Source organism: Lissotriton vulgaris, chromosome 3_1 (genome assembly GCF_964263255.1).
Source record: "Lissotriton vulgaris chromosome 3_1, aLisVul1.2, whole genome shotgun sequence".
Lineage (NCBI taxonomy): Eukaryota > Metazoa > Chordata > Amphibia > Caudata > Salamandridae > Lissotriton > Lissotriton vulgaris.
In genome coordinates, this window is record NC_141689.1 from 2,047,907,811 (window position 1) to 2,047,929,342 (window position 21,532).

A 21,532-nucleotide genomic window follows, 5' to 3' on the forward strand; every position below is an offset into this window, starting at 1 on the left:
TTGCCAACAATAAAAAGGTGAATGACCACCAAGAAAGAATAAGATACTACTTTACTTTTGGTTTGGATAGGAGGACAATCCATTCTACTACTGTTGCAGGGACAAATCTGAACAAACAGAACTATGGACACTAAATAATGCATTGCTTAGCTTATCAATTATAATAGGTGCTGTTAGACTTTCCACATACCTCAGTGATAAAATACTTTGTAGTTGAACCCCCAATCTCCTTACTGACTAGATAGTGTGGCAGACTCATTTAGCTCCCAAAGTCACCGATGGCAGAGGCACGGACTCATGCTTGCAAAAATTCAAAAACCTTTAGCTCATCCACTCTAGTCTGGAGGACCAAAAACCACAGAGTCTATTTAAGTTTAAAAGCTTTATTAAAAGTAAACACATTTATTAAATTCAAGTTTGTCATAAAAATGAACGTGTAACTGAAAATGGAAAAGTGCTTAGTGCTGACGATTAAGTGGACACATTTCTTGTGGTCGAGCCGAGCTCTCACCTGGTTTGAACTTGATCCTGCTCGTGTTCTTAGAAGTCAAGCTTCTGTCTGTTAGGAGAAAAAGTGGTGCGTGTTAAAAAGTAAAAAGCAAACATTCATCAGTTGTGCCAAAAAGTGCAGCAAGACAACAGCCTTCCCTGGAAAAAGGGACATTTTTACTCTAGAGTACACAGTCATAAATTATTAAATTGTATACTGTTTTTTTCACATTTCTTTCTTCCTCCTAGACCAAATATTATATAGTAGTGAGTGGTGTATTCTAACATTATTAAATGTACTTTGTAGGTGGAACATCTGGAGACGGGCCAGCGCGGAGGTGGTGGTGGCATTGGACGAGGAGGACAACTCTGGGGAGGAGGCGGTGCAAGTGCCGGACAAGGACATGCCTGTGAGGGTTCACACGGTGGTGGCGGGCAGAGGTAAGCTATACATTCCTTAGTCATTGAGATTGAAGACTGCAGAGTGTGCTTTCTGCACGGGTGTATTATAAAAAAACTAGGTAGTAGCCTCCTCTAAATGTACTTCGACTTAGCTGTGAAGTTTTTGGCGAGAAGAATCCCAATCAGATCTGAGGTGAACTTGATGGATGGGATGAACGAAAAGCGAAAGAAGGGTGTAAGTAAGTGTGGAAGCATGAGAAATGTAATGATGACTGGCAAAGAAGAATGATATGTGTTTGCTTGGTCCCCGAGGTGGCTGGGAAGGTAAGAAAATGGTATGGTGCATGGCTGGGTGAATGATGAAGCAAGGATGGGTGGAAGGAGAACAGCCTGGGTGGGTGAGACAGAAACTGTATGTGTGCATATACTTTGAATGGATGGATGCCTGGATCATTCATGGTACTATCTGACTCTTAGATAGCATATGTGTATCTAGAGAGAGTAGACGGTCACTGGATGAACTAAGTGTTACTTTGAAGAGCATGTAACACCGCACCCGCACGTCCGTTCCAGTGTAGGAAAGGCAAGGAAAAGAAGTTGTAACGTTGTCCAAATACTACCATGAATAGTAGAAGTAGTTTGTATTGCAACTGCAAGCACAGCATATATCCGGTTATTACGGTTGACACTCCCTACCTCTCTTAATAACGTTAGTTTAGTAGTAGTACGTCATTCATGTATGGGGGTATCACTGTTCACTCAATAATAAGCAAAGCACCTAAAGTCATCCCATATGTCATCAAATACATCCCATGTGAAGTGATAGATAATCAGATAATTTAGCTTCTTCATTTTCCTTTTCTAATACTCATTTGCACTGTAGGGTGAAAGCTAAATTAATTAAGCAGTAGCCCTTTTAACAGAGTATTCTCAGTGCCACCCGTAATAGAAAAGTAAGAGCTTCACCACCTGCATGTACTGGACCGGTACAGTAACGCAAGTCTGTCTCACTCACCATGGTGTGCGTCTGTTTTTCTCGGGTGCAAGTTCACTGCGCTGGCATTATGCCGGCTTGCATAAGGTAACGTACCAATTTTCCTAAACAAGAGAGAAGAAGAAGAATAAGAGTGGTGTACTGTCATAGTCGACTGTAATGGAAGTCCATAGTGCTCGTAGAATTTGTTCCTGAAACTCCCACTAATGTTAGAGCAAGGATGAAGAAGTCGGAGGTTACATAGATACTGTCCTCAATAGTTATGTACTGTGCTTTCAATTTGCTACTTGTACTGTGACAACTTTCTGCTCAATCATTTTGTGTTAATCTTAAGGAGCATTGGTTACAGACTATGTCTTTCTTTTTTCATGTAGTTGCTCCTTCCAAATCCAAGACACCATCAAGGAGAAAGGAGCTGGCTCGAATGGCCCGGCAACGGAGGCTGGATGCCACTGTCGCTGAATATCGGCGGCTGGTGGCCCTGGAGGAGGAGGAGACGCAGTCTGGTACAACAACAACGTCCACTGGGACAGCTGCATCCTCCTCCGTGCGGGCTGCCAGCCAGCGCAGTGCTCCAGCGGTACGGAGCCGGGCTACCAAAGCCAAACGCCACCGCCGAGCAGCAAAGAAAGCAGCTGCCCCTCACAGGATTTGCAAGGCACACCGGCGCCGCTTATCCCTCAGACTGTCCTACCTGGAGCAGGAGGCCCATAACTATAAGAACGTGGTGGAGGGCCTCCGCTTCGAACTTGCCACCCTCCGCAAGGAGCATGATGCCCTGGCTGCTAATTCCAACAGCACCCTGCCATAGTGTCCCTTGCCCCTTTTTTAGAGACTTTTGGGGGGTGGGAATTGGGAGTTGGGATTTTTGGGGACTTTTGAAGGACAATCGTTGGGGTTAGGGAGGGTCTTGCGGGAGATTCTTTTGTTAGGGCTATAAAAATATACTTTTTGAAACTTTATCTGACCATACCTATTTTTTACTGCTTTTGAGTCTGGTGGGTGGGGGTTTAACAGTAAGTTTCTTTTCCTGAATAGTCCTAGGACTTTAGTAGTACTACCGTCAATCCAATCTCTCGTCTCTCCTAATACTCCATTATACTACCTCCAACCAAACGCCTATCTTACCTGTAATTTCTGTTTGCAAGTAGGGCTAGGCCCAGGGCTGGCTCCACGGGAAACAGCGAATAAGGTTGGCAATCCTGGGCGGATAAAATTTCCTCATAGCGGTGGTACTAGTGGTGTGACTCAGTGGCAGTTGCATGCCTATGAAAAAAAAGAAAATGAAATCTGGTTTGTCCTCCTGAGCAATACAACGGTACAATAGAGAATATAGCAGGTGACAGAAGTACACTAGAACAGTGGCACATTGTAGCCTAACAAATGTTAAAGTATAACTAATTCGGTTGAAGTTCTTTGACATTAGCCATGGGTCTTTGTCAAGCAGAGTAAGAATATATCCTCGGATTTCTTCACCAGCCTGTTGCTATCACCTTATCCTCCCCAGCAAGTGTGTGGATTTATTGCTGTAATTTAGTCACACATCAATGAAAACCACACAGCCGGGGGAAGAGGGTTAGGGTTTGAAAAATGGATGGGTACGGGGGTTTTTGGGAAAGGTTTTGGGAGACAAGAAAAAATAGCACAGCATGGACAAACAATTGTGAACATAAACAAATCTTTGGGTACAAACCTATCCATCAATCTTTGAAAGTGCATGCACTACTGCATGCATGTCAGTGAAAAGTAAGTAGTACTTTCGACAACTGTGGAAGAAAGAATGTGACAGTACAGGGCGTGTGTGGAATTATTGATAACTATATTCAACATAAGGTCTCTGTTGCCAGATACCTGAGAGCCTTGCTGGTCACTATAAATCCATTCACAACACTCAATGGGGTTGGTCTGGAAGGTATAGTAGATAGAATCGGAGAAATTGCTCTTTTTCTAGGTGTCCCCTCACTCACCAGGGTTGCCCCTTGGTGACATGCTTCATCATTGGGGCCATCCCAGTCCTCTATGGGCTGGGGCGTGCTGCGACTTGCGAATTACGTAGGAGCACTCACAAATGACTATGTGTGGTGCAGATGTGATAGTGGAGTGGACTAGGTGATGTGTTAAGGGATCAATTTAGAAGCAGAGAGAGATCCAAGAAATGCAGTCACAGTCAGAGAAAAAGACAAAGGATACTGTATCTGTATGTTGTTGTAGTTGTCCTGTTGAATTTGGTAAGTAAGTTGCCTGCAGAAAAAAAATCCTCTTATAAGCGGCACTCCTCCATTGCAGCCGACGCTTCGTCCATCGATGTTGGTCACCACCAGAAGACACCCTGTAAAAAAAGCACAGCATGGACAAACAATTGAACATAAACAAATCTTTGGGTACAAACCTATCCATCAATCTTTGAAAGTGCATGCACTACTGGATGCATGTCAGTGAAAAGTAAGTAGTACTTTCGACAACTGTGGAAGAAAGAATGCGACAGTACAGGGCGTGTGTGGAATTATTGATAACTATATTCAACATAAGGTCTCTGTTGCCAGATACCTGAGAGCCTTGCTGGTCACTATAAATCCATTCACAACACTCAATGGGGTTGGTCTGGAAGGTATAGTAGATAGAAAATGAGAAATTGCTCTTTTTCTAGGTGTCCCCTCACTCACCAGGGTTGCCCCTTGGTGACATGCTTCATCATTGGGGCCATCCCAGTCCTCTACGGGCTGGGGCGTGCTGCGACCTGCGAATTACGTAGGAGCACTTACAAATGACTATGTGTGGTGCAGATGTGATAGTGGAGTGGACTAAGTGATGTGTTAAGGGATCAATTTAGAAGCAGAGAGAGATCCAGGAAATGCAGTCACAGTCAGAGAAAAAGACAAAGGATACTGTATCTGTATGTTGTTGTTGTAGTTGTTCTGTTGAATTTGGTAAGTAAGTTGCCTGCAGAAAAAAAATCCTCCTATTAGCGGCACTCCTCCATTGCAGCTGACGCTTCGTTCATCGATGTTGGTGACCAGAAGACACCCTGTCCACTGCCTGCCTGATGCTGAATTGTGGCTCGCTAATGTGAAGCTTGACTCCATCCTTTTTTCCCCATTGCACAGACTGAACCCCGGCCTGTAAAATTATTCAACGAAAAACAGGAAGTGATATAATATTACAACACCACTGATAAATAAATATAAGGTATGTAGGCTGTGGAGTGCAAAAAGTCACACTTTGATTTTCCTAGTACACAGTACAATATTTTTGAAAGTGCGTACTCTGTCAGAGTCACCTTTTGAAGGATAAATAAGTATGGGCAAATTAATGTAGCGGATCTTTCCCCTCAAGCTAGGTGTCCTGTAAACTGTGTTTTAGAACAAAATTAGATATTCCCAGCAGTGCTCCCACCCAGACCCTTACTAAAGCCAGTCGCAAAAATGTAGAAGACCCCCAATCAAATCTCCAAAAACTAGGCCTAGCAGAAAACTGGTGACAAAACGTACTTTGAAAGTAAAAGTAGGCCCAAGTACCCCCTTACCCACCGTGGATTGCATTCAAACCACTTGCAAGCAACCAAGCAAAAGTATCCATAGCCAGCATCGCTCCAAGACTCGAAAACCCCCCCACCCAACCACATGCAATAGAAATGCTGCTAACCCTAACGAACCCTAAGTTAAGAATAGTGGCAAAGGCTTTCTTTAACTATGCCAAATCCCCCCTTTTCCACCATGGATTTTCTTCAAATGACTTGCAACCAAAATTACACATTCTCACGAGTGCTCTAAGACCCCAGAACTCAGTTGCAAAAATCTAGAACACCCCGAAACACATGCAATCCTGCTGCTAGGGCTAACCCTAACGAACCCTAAGTTACAAAAAGTGCCAAAAGGCTTTTCCGCGAGGATTTTGTCCCAACCACTTCTACCCGGTATTAGACCTTCCCAGGAATGCCCCAAGACCCGACAACCAACCCGCCAAGAAGCATAACACCACCAAACAGGCCAAAAGCAAAATCTCATACTTGCAATATTTCTCGGCCTGCGGTCCAAACGCGCTGCTTAGCTAGGGCATAAGTCGGGGTTGCCACCATGGATTTCCTGAAAAGCAAATGCAATCAAGATTAGAGTGTCCCAGCAGTGCTCCCAGACCCCGAAACTCACCCACAAACACCAGGAAGCCCCACAAACAGGCCCCCGAAAACGCTACATTGAGCAAAATGTCAGAAATAGCAACAAAAAAAACGACGTGGATTTTGTCCCAACCACTTTTATCCGGTATTAGAGCTTCCCAGCAATGGCCCCAGAGCCGTCAACCCAGGAGAAAACGAGTAGAAGACCCCCAAACAGCCAAAGAGCAAAAGTACAAAAATGGGGACTTTGTCATTTTTTTCCAAATTTCCCAAATCACTCCGCGCGCGCTCTGCAGCTAGGCCCTAACTCCCCTCTGCCACCATGGATTTGCTTCAAATCTCTTTCAAAGTAAAGTATATATAGCCAGCAGTGCGGCCAGACCCCGAAACCCACCCACAAACACCAGGAAGCCCCCCAAACAGGCCCCCGAAAACGCTACATTGAGCAAAATGTCAGAAATAGCAAAAAAAAAATCGGCCTGGATTTTGTCCCAACCACTTCTACCCGGTATTAGACCTTCCCAGGAATGCCCCAAGACCCGCCAACCCACCCGCCAAGAAGCATAACACCCCCAAACAGGCCAAAAGCAAAATCTCATACTTGCAATATTTCTCGGCCTTCGGTCCAAACGCGCTGCGTAGCTAGGCCATAAGTCGGGGTTGCCACCACGGATTTCCTGAAAAGCAAATGCAATCAAGATTAGAGTGTCCCAGCAGTGCTCCCAGACCCCGAAACTCACCCACAAACACCAGGAAGCCCCCCAAACAGGCCCCCGAAAACGCTACATTGAGCAAAATGTCAGAAATAGCAACAAAAAAAATCGGCCTGGATTTTGTCCCAACCACTTCTACCCGGTATTAGACCTTCCCAGGAATGCCCCAAGACCTGCCAACCCACCCGCCAAGTAGCATAACACCCCCAAACAGGCCAAAAGCAAAATCTCATACTTGCAATATTTCTCGGCCTTCGGTCCAAACGCGCTGCGTAGCTAGGCCATAAGTCGGGGTTGCCACTACGGATTTCCTGAAAAGCAAATGCAATCAAGATTAGAGTGTCCCAGCAGTGCTCCCAGACCCCGAAACTCACCCACAAACACCAGGAAGCCCCCCAAACAGGCCCCCGAAAACGCTACATTGAGCAAAATGTCAGAAATAGCAACAAAAAAAATCGGCCTGGATTTTGTCCCAACCACTTCTACCCGGTATTAGACCTTCCCAGGAATGCCCCAAGACCTGCCAACCCACCCGCCAAGAAGCATAACACCCCCAAACAGGCCAAAAGCAAAATCTCATACTTGCAATATTTCTCGGCCTTCGGTCCAAACGCGCTGCGTAGCTAGGCCATAAGTCGGGGTTGCCACCACGGATTTCCTGAAAAGCAAATGCAATCAAGATTAGAGTGTCCCAGCAAAGCTCCCAGACCCCGAAACTCTCCCACAAACACCAGGAAGCCCCCCAAACAGGCCCCCGAAAACGCTATATTGAGCAAAATGTCAGAAATAGCAAAAAAAAAATCGGCCTGGATTTTGTCCCAACCACTTCTACCCGGTATTAGACCTTCCCAGGAATGCCCCAAGACCCGCCAACCCACCCGCCAAGAAGCATAACACCCCCAAACAGGCCAAAAGCAAAATCTCATACTTGCAATATTTCTCGGCCTTCGGTCCAAACGCGCTGCGTAGCTAGGCCATAAGTCGGGGTTGCCACCACGGATTTCCTGAAAAGCAAAGGCAATCAAGATTAGAGTGTCCCAGCAGTGCTCCCAGACCCCGAAACTCACCCACAAACACCAGGAAGCCCCCCAAACAGGCCCCCGAAAACGCTACATTGAGCAAAACGTCAGAAATAGCAAAAAAAAAAATCGGCCTGGATTTTGTCCCAACCACTTCTACCCGGTATTAGACCTTCCCAGGAATGCCCCAAGACCCGCCAACCCACCCGCCAAGAAGCATAACACCCCCAAACAGGTCAAAAGCAAAATCTCATACTTGCAATATTTCTCGGCCTTCGGTCCAAACGCACTGCGTAGCTAGGCCATAAGTCGGGGTTGCCACCACGGATTTCCTGAAAAGCAAATGCAATCAAGATTAGAGTGTCCCAGTAGTGCTCCCAGACCCCGAAACTCACCCACAAACAGACGGAACCCCCCTAAGAGCACCTCAAAGGCAAGCAAGTCAGCAAAAACACTAAAAGATTTGCGCCTCGGATTTGGTCCAAACCACTTTTATCCGGTATTAGAGCTTCCCAACAATGGTCCCAGAGCCGTCAACTCACCTGCGAAGAGGTAGAACAACACCCCCACAAGTGCTGAGTCTTTCTTCATTGGGCGTAAACCAGCCCTCTCGTTTCATGGAAATAGGAGTCTGAAGGAGGAGGATAGAGGAGCATGTTCTTCTGAACTTGTGAACCTGAGGAATGCAGACTGCAGCAACTTCAAATCAATTAGCAAACCAGTGAAGACAGTTCTGCTGATGGGCTTGTTTTTGTGATTATCTGATTAAAGTTTGAAATATATTAACTGTGCACAACAAAGAAAGACAGACACACAGGAATAAAAGTGAATAAGGACGAAAAAGAAAGTTATTGATTCGTTGTCTCATTTTCAGGGCTCGGTATCACGGTCCAGGAATGAGAATAAGGCTTCGTCATCATACTCAGCGAATTCAGGCAGGGTGAGCTCAGTGTCACCTGACAGAGTAGAAATTCCCTCATCTATGTTGCTGGCCACCTCGTCTTCATCCGGCACGCTTTCTCGCACTCTGAAATCTGGTGGTATGAGGTGCTGATTCATCTTGATCATTGTTAACCTCTCCACATTTTTGGGCGAGAGGCGGCTCCGTTTGGGAGTTACAATGCCACCAGCAGCACTGAAAACACGTTCAGAATACACGTTTGCGAGTGGGCAAGACAAGTAGTTTAAAGCCAGGTTGGTGAGCTGTGGCCACAATTCTTTTTTCCCATGCCAATACGCCAATGGGTCAGAATTAACATAGACCTCTGTTGAATCATTCAGATAGTCCTTCACCATCGACTCAAGGTCCTCATCCAAGGTTCCTCCACTTTGCTTAGCTCTTGCTGTGCCTCTGACCTTTTGAGAACCAAACCCACGCAGAGCTAGCCAATCCTCTTCAGCCTCCCATGTTTCTGTTGTGTCTGGTGCAGATGATCCGGTTGCCGGTGTCTTTAACGGCTGAGAGGTCACTTGTGCCACAGCCACAGGTGCAGAAGTGGATTGTTTTGACTGGGGATGGCCTGCTGATGTACTGCCATTTCCTTCAATTTTCAGCCGTTCTCTTTCAAACCTCTTGGCTGACAAGGCTAGCCAATGTTTGTACTTTGGAACATGTTCATCATCAAAAGGAAAGAATGCTTGGCCTGCCAGCGCCTTTTTGTAGCGTGGATCCAGAATAGTAGCACAAATGTAATGCTCTTCTGAGTGGATCGTTTTAAGACGTTCATCACCTTGTAGGAGCTCTAATAATTTCTCAGCCAGAACAAAAGAGTCTTGGTTTTTTACATCTTTTTCAAACACAGAACACACCTCCTTCAGTTGGTCCTCCAGCATGTACAACAATGGGATAGCTTTTCTCAAATTACAGTCCTCCTTGCTGACTGCACGCGTGAAGAAATCAAAAGGACGAAGCATGCGTGTCAGGCTTTGAACTATGTTCCATTGCGCCGCACCCATCCTCAGGTCATCCTGAGCTGTACCCTCTGTTAAGAAATATTGATCGAGTACCGTATACTGCTCATACAGACGCTCAAGCATGTAGAAAGTTGAGTTCCCACTTGTTACCACTTCCTGGATGAGTGCTTTCACTGGCATTTGACGTTGATATAGCAGGCTCCTCAGCTGCTTCCGGGCCTTAAAAGAATGGCTGAAATGGTTGCACATTTTTCGGCAGGTGTCCAATACTCTGTACGCTGCACTGCCTTTATTACCCAAGAATTTTTGGACAACCAGGTTTATACAGTGCGCCAAACACGGCACTCTGAAATAGTTACCCTGCCTCATGGCCTTAACTATATTGGCGCCATTGTCCGTGGAAACATAACCAACCTGGCGTTTTAGTGGGGACAGCCAGTTAAGGACCTTTGTGTTAAAGACATCCAATATGTTTTCTGCTGTGTGACGTTTCTCCAAACCAAACATGGCTAGTGTTGCATGTTTCCGAGCAGCTTTAAAAACAATGTCCGTGTCAACACCTGTGTTTAGCTTTGCTTTAGCCCCTGAAAAAGAGACCCAGTGTGCAGTGATGCACATGTAATCAGCACCTGCGCCACTGGTCCACATGTCTGTTGTCAGATGTATAGTGTGAACAGCACTCTTCTGCAAAGCTGCCCCAATCACCTTCAGAACATCTTCATGTAGTGCTGGAACCGCAACTCGGGCAAAAAAAAAACGGCTAGGAACCTTCCATTTAGGGCAGAGCGCTGCCACTAATTCTAGAAAACCAACCCCTTCTACAAAAGAAAAAGGGAGAAGGTCCAGAGCTAGCATTTTATCCAGCTTAGTGTTATACAGACGCGCCAGTGGGTGGTTGCGTTCATATTGCGCTTCTGTAAACAACATCTTTTTAATGTTGCCCTGGACCAAGGATTTACGGGATGATGATGATATCTTCGACCCAGTTACGCTCGCTGATGAACTTTTCCGCATTGATGTCTCACTCTCTCCCACACTCTTAGTGTGCCTCACATGGGGTGTGCTGCTGACAGGGGTACTGGGTGTAAGTGAAGTGTTTGAATCGTCTTCTTCCTCCTCGTCATCATCAGATGAAAAATCAACGTTTTCATTACGTGCAATTCGGGCTTCCTTGACCGCCTCTAGGTGCGGAAACCATTGGACAGGGTGCGCTCTCCTAAGATGACCTCTCTGGCCTCCGGTACCATAGTTGGTACCAAACTTACCACGACTAACTCGAAGCTTACAAATGCTACAAATGGCTACGTTTTCCATTCTTGGGCAAACACTAAAGAAGTCCCAAACTGGAGACTTGAAATGTCTTTGGGGGCCGGAGGAGGCGGCGATACTGGTGGTGGTGGTCCTGCTGCTAATGCCAGATGAAGTGGAGGATGTGGATTGCCGAACTTCAGTACGTTTTGCACTTTCACCACCACGAATTGAGGTCGAGGTGGATGAAGGTCCCTTCTTGCGAGGAAGAAATATGGAAGCGGTAGGTGTTGGTGTACTAGTTAACTCCAAATCTAATGATTGTTGTGTTTCCATTTCCATTGCCTCCTCGTCGACATCATCATCACGTTCAGCAGCTTCTCGGGATAGGGTCAAAATGTCTCTTTGCTGCATGCCCGCTGGGGCTGCAGTGACCTTTATGATGACTGGATCGTCATCGTGAAGGGCTTCATCAGCAGCAGTATGCGTCACTTCTTGTTGAGCCTCATCACACTCCATAGGTATGAGTTTTTCGACGACCTTCCTTTTACGCTTAGGTATCTTTGTCAGATCATGGTGTGCCTCACTCTCAGGCTGCCGTGGTGGTACCCATTCGTCATCCAGATCATCAGAAGGCGGTGGGCTTGAAGAAGATGTAGACACCAACCTTGATCTTTTCCTTGCTAGGGATGTGGAAGGCAATGAATAATCATCAGGAGGAGTGGCTTCCAATGATACCTCGGCTTGATTGTCGATTTCCTGATGTGCCCCTACTTCGGGAGGGACAACTATTGTGGGAACTTGTTGTGACCCTCCGTGCACCTCTACTTGCGCATCTCCTTGCGCTGCCTCTCCTTCCACATGTACTTGGGCTTGTACTACTTGCACATGTTGTTGTTGCGGCTGTGGTTGTTCAACACTTGTCAGATGAGTTACAACAACCTGTGTTGATTCAGGGACATTGCTGCTACTTTCTTGCGATGAGCCAACATCACTGGTCGATGGTGATTGGAGAAGTACACTGACTGCCTCTGAAGCACTCAAGGGCTTTGACTTAAGTTGGCGTGGTGGTGGAGGCACTGAACACAATGGAGCGGGGGTGCTGCTCCCAGCTTGGTTCCCAGCAGATCCTGCTGCTGCAGGGGTACTTTTTTTTTTGCTCCCAAAAAACGTGGCGGTTGGCACACCAGCCTCCTTGGTAACTTGCTTCTTCTGCTCCTTACTAGCAACTTTCTTGCTAGAGGAGCTACGGACACCTTTTTTTGGGGCCATCTTCTTCAGAGCAGGTCAGACAGCAGGCTGCAGTTGCACGAATTGTAGAGTTGTCTGAGGCCAGACGTGACGTCGTGTGACATTATGCTGCACACACACACCGCTGCAGGACTTCTTCCTGGCACTGGTGGTTCTCTTGAGTCTTGTGCACCTAAAAACAATGGAAGACAGAGGAACATCAGTTCAGTTATACACCCCAAAAAAATAAAAAAAAACAAAAATCAGCACAATCCCATTCCATCCATGCCCTCCATGATGTTTAAGTTCAAGACACCCCACAGAAAGACTAGGCCGTTGCAAGACTCAATACCCCTGGTGAAAAGGCCACAAGTACAGCCCCAAAAAGAGAAAATCACTGAAAAATCAGCACAATCCCATTCCATCCATGCCCTCCAGGATGTTTAAATTCAAGACAACCCACAGAAAGACTAGGCCCATGCAAGACTCACTACCCCTGGGCATAAAGGTTGAAAAGTAGGCAAAATGGTTGCAGGCCTAACAACAATGCCTACATTCAAAATGGCCACTTGCCTCCCAGCACATGGCCAGGGCCTGTAGCAGCACTCAAAATGGCCCCCAGCCACATGGCCTGTCCCTCCCCATGAACACCCCCAAAAAACGAAAATCACTGCAAAATCAGCACAATCCCATTCCATCCATGCCCTCCATGATGTTTAAGTTCAAGACACCCCACAGAAAGACTAGGCCCAAGCAAGACTCAAATACCCCTGGTGAAAAGGCCACAAGTACAGCCCCAAAAAACGAAAATCACTGAAAAATCAGCACAATCCCATTCCATCCATGCCCACCATGATGTTTAAGTTCAAGACACCCCACAGAAAGACTAGGCCCATGCTAGACTCAAATACCCCTGGTGAAAAGGCCACAAGTACAGCCCCAAAAAACGAAAATCACTGAAAAATCAGCAAAATCGCATTCCATCCATGCCCTCCATGATGTTTAAGTTCAAGACACCCCACAGAAAGACTAGGCCCATGCTAGACTCAAATACCCCTGGTGAAAAGGCCAAAAGTACAGCCCCCAAAAACGAAAATCACTGAAAAATCAGCACAATCCAATTCCATCCATTCCCTCCATGATGTTTAAATTCAAGACAACCCACAGAAAGACTAGGCCCATGCAAGACTCACTACCCCTGGGCATAAAGGTTGAAAAGTAGGCAAAATGGTTGCAGGCCTAACAACAATGCCTGCATTCAAAATGGCCACTTGCCTCCCAGCACATGGCCAGGGCCTGTAGCAGCACTCAAAATGGCCCCCAGCCACATGGCCTGTCCCTCCCCATGAACACCCCCAAAAATCGAAAAACACTGCAAAATCAGCACAATCCCATTCCATCCATGCCCTCCATGATGTTTAAGTTGAAGACACCCCACAGAAAGACTAGGCCCACGCTAGACTCAAATACCCCTGGTGAAAAGGCCACAAGTACAGCCCCAAAAAACGAAAATCACTGAAAAATCAGCACAATCCCATTCCATCCATGCCCTCCATGATGTTTAAGTTCAAGACACCCCACAGAAAGACTAGGCCCATGCTAGACTCAAATACCCCTGGTGAAAAGGCCACAAGTACAGCCCTAAAAACTAAAATCACTGAAAAATCAGCACAATCCCATTCCATCCATGCCCTCCATGATGTTTAAGTTCAAGACACCCCACAGAAAGACTAGGCCCATGCTAGACTCAAATACCCCTGGTGAAAAGGCCACAAGTACAGCCCCAAAAAACGAAAATCACTGAAAAATCAGCACAATCCCATTCCATCCATGCCCTCCATGATGTTTAAATTCAAGACAACCCACAGAAAGACTAGGCCCATGCAAGACTCACTACCCCGGGCATAAAGGTTGAAAAGTAGGCAAAATGGTTGCAGGCCTAACAACAATGCCTGCATTCAAAATGGCCACTTGCCTCCCAGCACATGGCCAGGGCCTGTAGCAGCACTCAAAATGGCCCCCAGCCACATGGCCTGTCCCTCCCAATGAACACCCCCAAAAATCGAAAAACACTGCAAAATCAGCACAATCCCATTCCATCCATGCCCTCCATGATGTTTAAGTTCAAAACACCCCATAGAAAGACTAGGCCCATGCTAGACTCAAATACCCCTTGTGAAAAGGCCACAAGTACAGCCCCAAAAAACGAAAATCACTGAAAAATCAGCACAATCCCATTCCATCCATGCCCTCCATGATGTTTAAGTTCAAGACACCCCACAGAAAGACTAGGCCCATGCTAGACTCAAATACCCCTGGTGAAAAGGCCACAAGTACAGCCCCAAAAAACGAAAATCACTGCAAAATCAGCACAATCCCATTCCATCCATGCCCTCCATGATGTTTAAGTTCAAAACACCCCACAGAAAGACTAGGCCCATGCTAGACTCAAATACCCCTGGTGAAAAGGCCACAAGTACAGCCCCAAAAAACGAAAATCACTGAAAAATCAGCACAATCCCATTCCATCCAGGCCCTCCATGATGTTTAAGTTCAAGACACCCCACGGAAAGACTAGGCCCATGCTAGACTCAAATACCCCTGGTGAAAAGGCCACAAGTACAGCCCCAAAAAACGAAAATCACTGAAAAATCAGCACAATCCCATTCCATCCATGCCCTCCATGATGTTTAAGTTCAGGACACCCCACAGAAAGACTAGGCCCATGCTAGACTCAAATACCCCTGGTGAAAAGGCCACAAGTACAGCCCCAAAAAACGAAAATCACTGAAAAATCAGCACAATCCCATTCCATCCATGCCCTCCATGATGTTTAAATTCAAGACAACCCACAGAAAGACTAGGCCCATGCAAGACTCACTACCCCTGGGCATAAAGGTTGAAAAGTAGGCAAAATGGTTGCAGGCCTAACAACAATGCCTGCATTCAAAATGGCCACTTGCCTCCCAGCACATGGCCAGGGCCTGTAGCAGCACTCAAAAAGGCCCCCAGCCACATGGCCTGTCCCTCCCCATGAACACCCCCAAAAATCGAAAAACACTGCAAAATCAGCACAATCCCATTCCATCCATGCCCTCCATGATGTTTAAGTTCAAGACACCCCACAGAAAGACTAGGCCCATGCTAGACTCAAATACCCCTGGTGAAAAGGCCACAAGTACAGCCCCAAAAAACGAAAATCACAGAAAAATCAGCACAATCCCATTCCATCCATGCCCTCCATGATGTTTAAGTTCAAGACACCCCACAGAAAGACTAGGCCCATGCTAGACTCAAATACCCCTGGTGAAAAGGCCACAAGTACAGCCCCAAAAAACGAAAATCACTGAAAAATCAGCACAATCCCATTCCATCCATGCCCTCCATGATGTTTAAGTTCAAGACACCCCACAGAAAGACTAGGCCCATGCTAGACTCAAATACCCCTGGTGAAAAGGCCACAAGTACAGCCCCAAAAAACGAAAATCACTGAAAAATCAGCACAATCCCAATCCATCCATGCCCTCCATGATGTTTAAGTTCAAGACAACCCACAGAAAGACTCAGTCCACCCACCACTGAGTACCCCTGGGCAAAAGGCCCCAAAACAGCCCAAAAATCGAAAATTCCAAAATTTTAGTTGCAGCAACTGTAATGCCCCAAACAAACTTACTTGTAAAATGTCTAATCCAACAGTGATCCAAAGAAAGTCAAAAAGGCCTCAAATCCAAATATCCAGCAGCATCCACAAAAAGTAATCCTTCCAGCTCCAGATCCAAATGAAAAGTGACCAGGAGATGGACAAAGCACTGGGAGGAGCCTGCTGGACAGGAACAGGAAGTTGAAGACTGTGGGGCACTTCCTTCCTCCCACCCCCCCTCCCCCCCTCCCCAAAATGGACTCCTCGCTAAAAAAGTGCAGGCAAATGTCAACCTAAGGAGTTATTCAGATAAAAATCCTCATTTCAAGAAGGTTTATGCTGCTTGCTGGTGGATTTCTTGTGCAGAATTGCAAATTTTATATTTTCGCTTGTGCGAGATTGTTGCTGCTCGCCGCATCTCAAATCTCGCACAAATCTCGTAATCGCGCTCGCCAAATTCCCGCGGGATCACACAGCAAGATCCAAAATGGCGCAGCACTCGCAAAATATCGAGAAAAACAACTCGGCAAACGATGATAAACGCCGCGCGCCGCAAAAATTGTATCACCAACGCCGCGCGCCGCAAAAAAAATCCGCTGCGTGCGAATTTGCGGATTTTGCGGGAAATTCGCAAATCTCGCGGATTGCGAATTTACCGAAAATCCGAAAAATCCGCGAGCGTAACGGATTTTCCGCCCATACTTACCGTGAAGGTGCATATCTCGAGTTTGTGAGTGAGAGTGGAGCGAGGTGGCTGAGCTTGAGCACTGATGCAGGCCGTGACCAGCTGCAATAAATCAAAATTTGTAATCATGATGATGGCCTCTGTGATGTGACAATCATCATGATTTAAATGTTTGATTTATTGCAGCCAGTGTGCGCACAGCGCAACTGCATGCATCATGGGGTGGGCAGGCAGCTGACTGCTGGGCCGCGATTTAGGAGTATGATACAAGAACGAGCCTGGTTTTGCCAGGCGCTACACAGTCAGTGGAGACCGTGACGAGGATTGCCAGCGGCAGCCCCAGTTTTGTGGCTGCCCGAGGACTCCGCAGGACGCCACTCAAGAGGGCAGCCCTGTAGTGCCATCGGGCAGCCCACACCCCCCTTTCCTCCAAATCAGGCAGGGACTCTAGGAGAATCCCCTCCTGGGCGCGGGCAGTGCCGCGTCATGACCGGTGCGGGAGGCGGGGCGAGGGGTATATATGTCCCCCTCGCCACGCTGATGACCTCTTTGTCATCGCACCGGACACGCGCGGATGCCGCCTCGCTGGACACGCCATCTTGTCCCTTCTTCTTGGCGCCGTTGGAGGTCTGCGATCCTCCGGGAGATGTTTCCGCAGTGAGTCGAGTCCCCCCACTCCTCCCTCCCATTTCGGGGGAGCCCCTCGGGCTGGTTATCCCCGCCATTGCCGATGTGCTAGTCCGCCTCCAGTGGGGGGGTTACAGCTCCGGGGGGAGGGGGGGGCATAGGCTTAGGCGCCTACACTTGGCTCCGTCTCTTCAGAGACCCTGGTGCCCGCCGCTGCCAGTTACTGGCCAGAACATTGCTGTCCCCCGCCCCCTGTAGGGGGTCGGTTTCAGGCAGAGAGTGTGTGTGAAGGCAGGGTCCTTCTCCTGCGTCCTTGTCTCCGGTCACCCGCTGCTCCTTGCTGGGGGCTGGCCAGCGCCTGGCGGCTAAGAGAGCAATTTTGTGACGTCCGTGCTGGGGGGGGGGGCATTGAGGAGTGACACCCTCCCTGGCGTAGGGCACGAAGTGCCGGTGGGAGGTGACCGGGCCATGCTACGGCTATTGCCCCGCATGTGTCCCCAGGGGCACTTGGCAGCCCACACGTTATTTATATGGAATGTTAGTGTTACACTAATCACTGTTTGGCACGGCACAAACACAAGTACTGGACATACCACTGAACCACATGGTGAGGAATTGGGTTGTTGATTGAGTGGGGTATTATCTCTGCTCATATAACAGCCACAATCCCTGTCAGGGTAAACCACAAAAGTCATTAACCTCTCATTAACCCTCTGGTAGCTTGGCACAAAAGCAGTTATACTTAAATGCAATGTGTAAAATATGTATGCCTAAAATGGTTATAGCTCATGCACAGCAGGATGTAGAAATATTCAAAAGGCTACACTTTTCAAAAAAATATTTATTGTGCACCCGGGGTATTACTCTCTGGACTAGAGTGGAAGGAACGTCAATATATAGCATCCTCCCAAAGGGGAATGTCACCATAGGCACCACGTTATCATTGAAGTTCTTTATTGTTATTTCTTGCATATACCAGATCATATTTGTTTTGACTCTGTGAACTGGAGTACAGTCTATCAATTATTATTCATGACGAAGTCTCATCATAGAGTGGGTCTTGTATGATTTACCACAGACAGTTAATCGATTTGCCTTCGAATTAATCGATGTATTATTATTTTTTTATTCCTTTCCGGTTGTTTTTATTTGTCTAACATTCACACATAGGTCAGAATATTCTATTCATCCTTTTTGCTTTGAATTGTACAGATAGTTCTATCTTCATACTCGACCAACATGGCCGCCACTGTCTCACCAACATTGAACTTGATATCACAGCAGTCCGTTTTTCACGCATTTGCTAACCGCGTTTTTTAAGACTTTTATAGATACTCTGTTGATTGTATTGAAGGAGATTCTAGACACACGTATGAAGACTATTGCGTTAGTATACAATTTTCGGCATTAGACCGCTGGTAACCGGTTCCACCTTTGAGCACACATTATCTTAAACGCACTGCATTTTATAACAAGGCCCGGAGTCCAATCTTATGCATTATCCTTTATTGCTCCCCAAACAACAGCAACAAACACTAGAATTTAGAACGCACATAACTTCTAGAACATTGAACATGCACACACTATCAGAACTGACAGCCATCTTTCTCTTTTGTTGCTCAGATGTCATAATTTAATTTGCTTAATACATTTGGGGAATGTTTTTTTAAAAAAGTATTTAGTATTCATGATTGCATGGGAAATGTAAACAATAGATTTTAAGAGGATTTAAATATAGTAATAATAATTTTGCTAGGGTATGGAGATAAAATAAGTTAGAACTTCATTAATGTATTATTTATATGGATAGCTACCCTTTCAGTTATTGTGGATATTGTGTACTTGTTATATTGTAAGGGTTGAAATGTTTTTCAGTTGTGGCATAAATAATCAGGAATGATTACCGATTAGATGTGGCAGTTGAACTGAGCGCGCATGGCACCCGCTGCTCCTTGCTGGGGGCCGGCCAGCGCCTGGCGGCTGAGAGAGCAATTTTGTGACGTCCGTGCGGGGGGGGGGGGGCATTGAGGAGTGACACCCTCCCTGGCGTAGGGCATGAAGTGCCCGAGGGAGGTGACCGGGCCATGCTACGGCTATTGCCCCACATGTGTCCCCAGGGGCACGCTGTGCTTTCCGGATTCCGTCCGGGTTCTTGGCCCTTTACATGCCTGTCGGACATCGGAGCTAGGGCCTGAATGCTGTGAGTCCTCTCTCTGGTTTCAAATGTACAGTGAGATGCGGTGCCAGATAGAGTGCTCCATTGCCCAGGGACTCGCGGTTCCGAGTGCAGGGGAGAGACGGGCCAAACGTAATGTGGTGCATTGCATCCTGTTGGGACCGGGGCTCAATTTCCTGCCGGACAGGTCCGTTTGGTGTGCCGTCCTTCGTCCCGTACCTGAGCGCTCCCATGCCCTGTTTGGAGTCGTGCTGTGGAGGTTTGGAAGCTCCAACTCCACCTTACAGCAGGGAGCACGTTGCCCCCCTGCCTTACCCTGTATGTGACCGAGTGTTGGCCGAGCCATCCAATACTACCCAAGGGGTGAGATGGCGATCAGGAGGTGGCACTGTTGCATGTCACCGCGGGGGGGGCCTGGCCTTCGGGGTCCTCGCCTGCGGACAGGGGTCGTTTCACATGGATTCTGGGCCTGCAGGCGGGGGCGGGGGGGGGGGGGGTAGCCCACCCTGCAGCTTCCAGCAGGGTGGTGTGCCGAGGATAACAGTGGGCGCCCATGTGTTGCGATGTACCGAGCTCCATCCGGCGCCTAAACGCTAGGCAATATTGCCGCGAACCGCACGGGGGGGCGAGGTGCACCCACCCTCTCCCCCCTATCCTCATTGTTCAAGAGGCCGCAACCAGCTACGATGTGCAAATCAACTACGCATATTAGGGAAGCATTTCAGGAGATCTTCAGGTCCACATCAGTGGATCTCAGGGCTGGCACGGGGGTGTCGCCTCTGTCCGGGGCTCCCGGGTATTGCTCAGAGGGGGCTGCGGTCGTGACCCGACTTTACTCCCAGGCCTGTGAAGAATAGAAAGGGAGACTGCTGAGGTTAACATGCCCAGTTGGTTTTCCCTAACCATGGAGCCGCGGTAGAGCAGGTTTGACCTGTTTCCCTGCATGATTTACACCCCGGTTCAAGCTGCGAAGAAGCACTGCGAATAGGTCTTAGCGTTCCCTTGCGGGGGGACGAGCATGCTGCCCCCGCGGCCCGCAGGTTGCGCTGGCGGGGCCACGGCATGCCATATATTCGGTTTGTGGCTCCTCGGCCCTGGGAAGATTTTGCGGTTTCTTGCCCAGGGAGCCGTTGTTCTCGGCAGACCCAGCTGGGTTAAGATAGCCGCCTACCCGGAGGTGCGGAGAAGGAGGGCTTGGGGGAGGGAGCTGACCGAAGGGATATCTCCTCCCCCGGGCATTTTGGGAGGGCTGCGAGGGGTTAACAAAAATGTAGAACTTTCTGGAATTGGGCTGGTCTAGTAGGTTTTAGCCAGCCCAATTATAAACCCTCGTGTTCCCTCCTCCTAGCCACCATTTTAGGTTTGGTGACCTGGTGGCAAGGAGGTTAGTTAACGTTTTTTGTGTGGTGTTCATTTTAGAGTTTTAGGTAGCCCATTTTTGGTGTCATTTTCCTGTTTCCATCGCATACATGGAGGATTATCATGTATTAGAAGCGATGAGGCTTCTATCCGAGGCAGGTCGCATGGATCTGTTGGTGGGAGGGGGGCCGGCGCGCCCTCAGAGCCAGGCCTCCGCTGGCGTGTCTGCTGCGGTTATGGCGTGCTCCCCTCCGAATAAGAGACGCTCTGGGCAGGTAAGTGAGAGGGGCCGGTCCCGTACGAGGAAACCGGCCCCTCCTGTGCATGCACGAGTGGCGGTTGGGGAGGGGGGAGCTCCGGAGGTGTCTGGCGCTCCCTTGGTGTGCGCGACTGATGCGCGACCAGCCCCTGCTGTGCGAGCACGAGTGGCGGTTGGGGCGGGGGGAGCTCCGGCGGTATCTGGCACTACTGCAGGGCGGGCGGGTGAGGCGGGAGGCTCGCTGCTTGTCCCTTCGGCGGTGCGGGCGGGCAGTGTGGCTCATGTTGAAGCGTTAGCTTCAGATTTTCCATCAGCGGGCAGGCGGGGGAGGGGGGACAGAGAGGGAGCAAGAATCGCTCCGCATCGGACCCACCTATTGAGCGTCGGTTGGAGCCTGAGGATGTGGTGACTGCGCGAGGAGCGCTCAGGGGCCCTGTGCAATTTGGCGATGCACAGGGGGCATACCAGGAGCACGTTGGGCCCAGTTTGGATACTTCAGAGCTGGTTGTAGCTGAGACACAGCTTACATTTGATGCAGGCACTCGGGTATTATTAACCCCTTCTAGACATGTAGTGCCTGGACAACGTGTTGTAGGTAGGATGGTTTCAGACCGGTCTGTATCAGGTGGGGTGGAGGGCTCTGGGGGTTTGGAGCCTCATGTT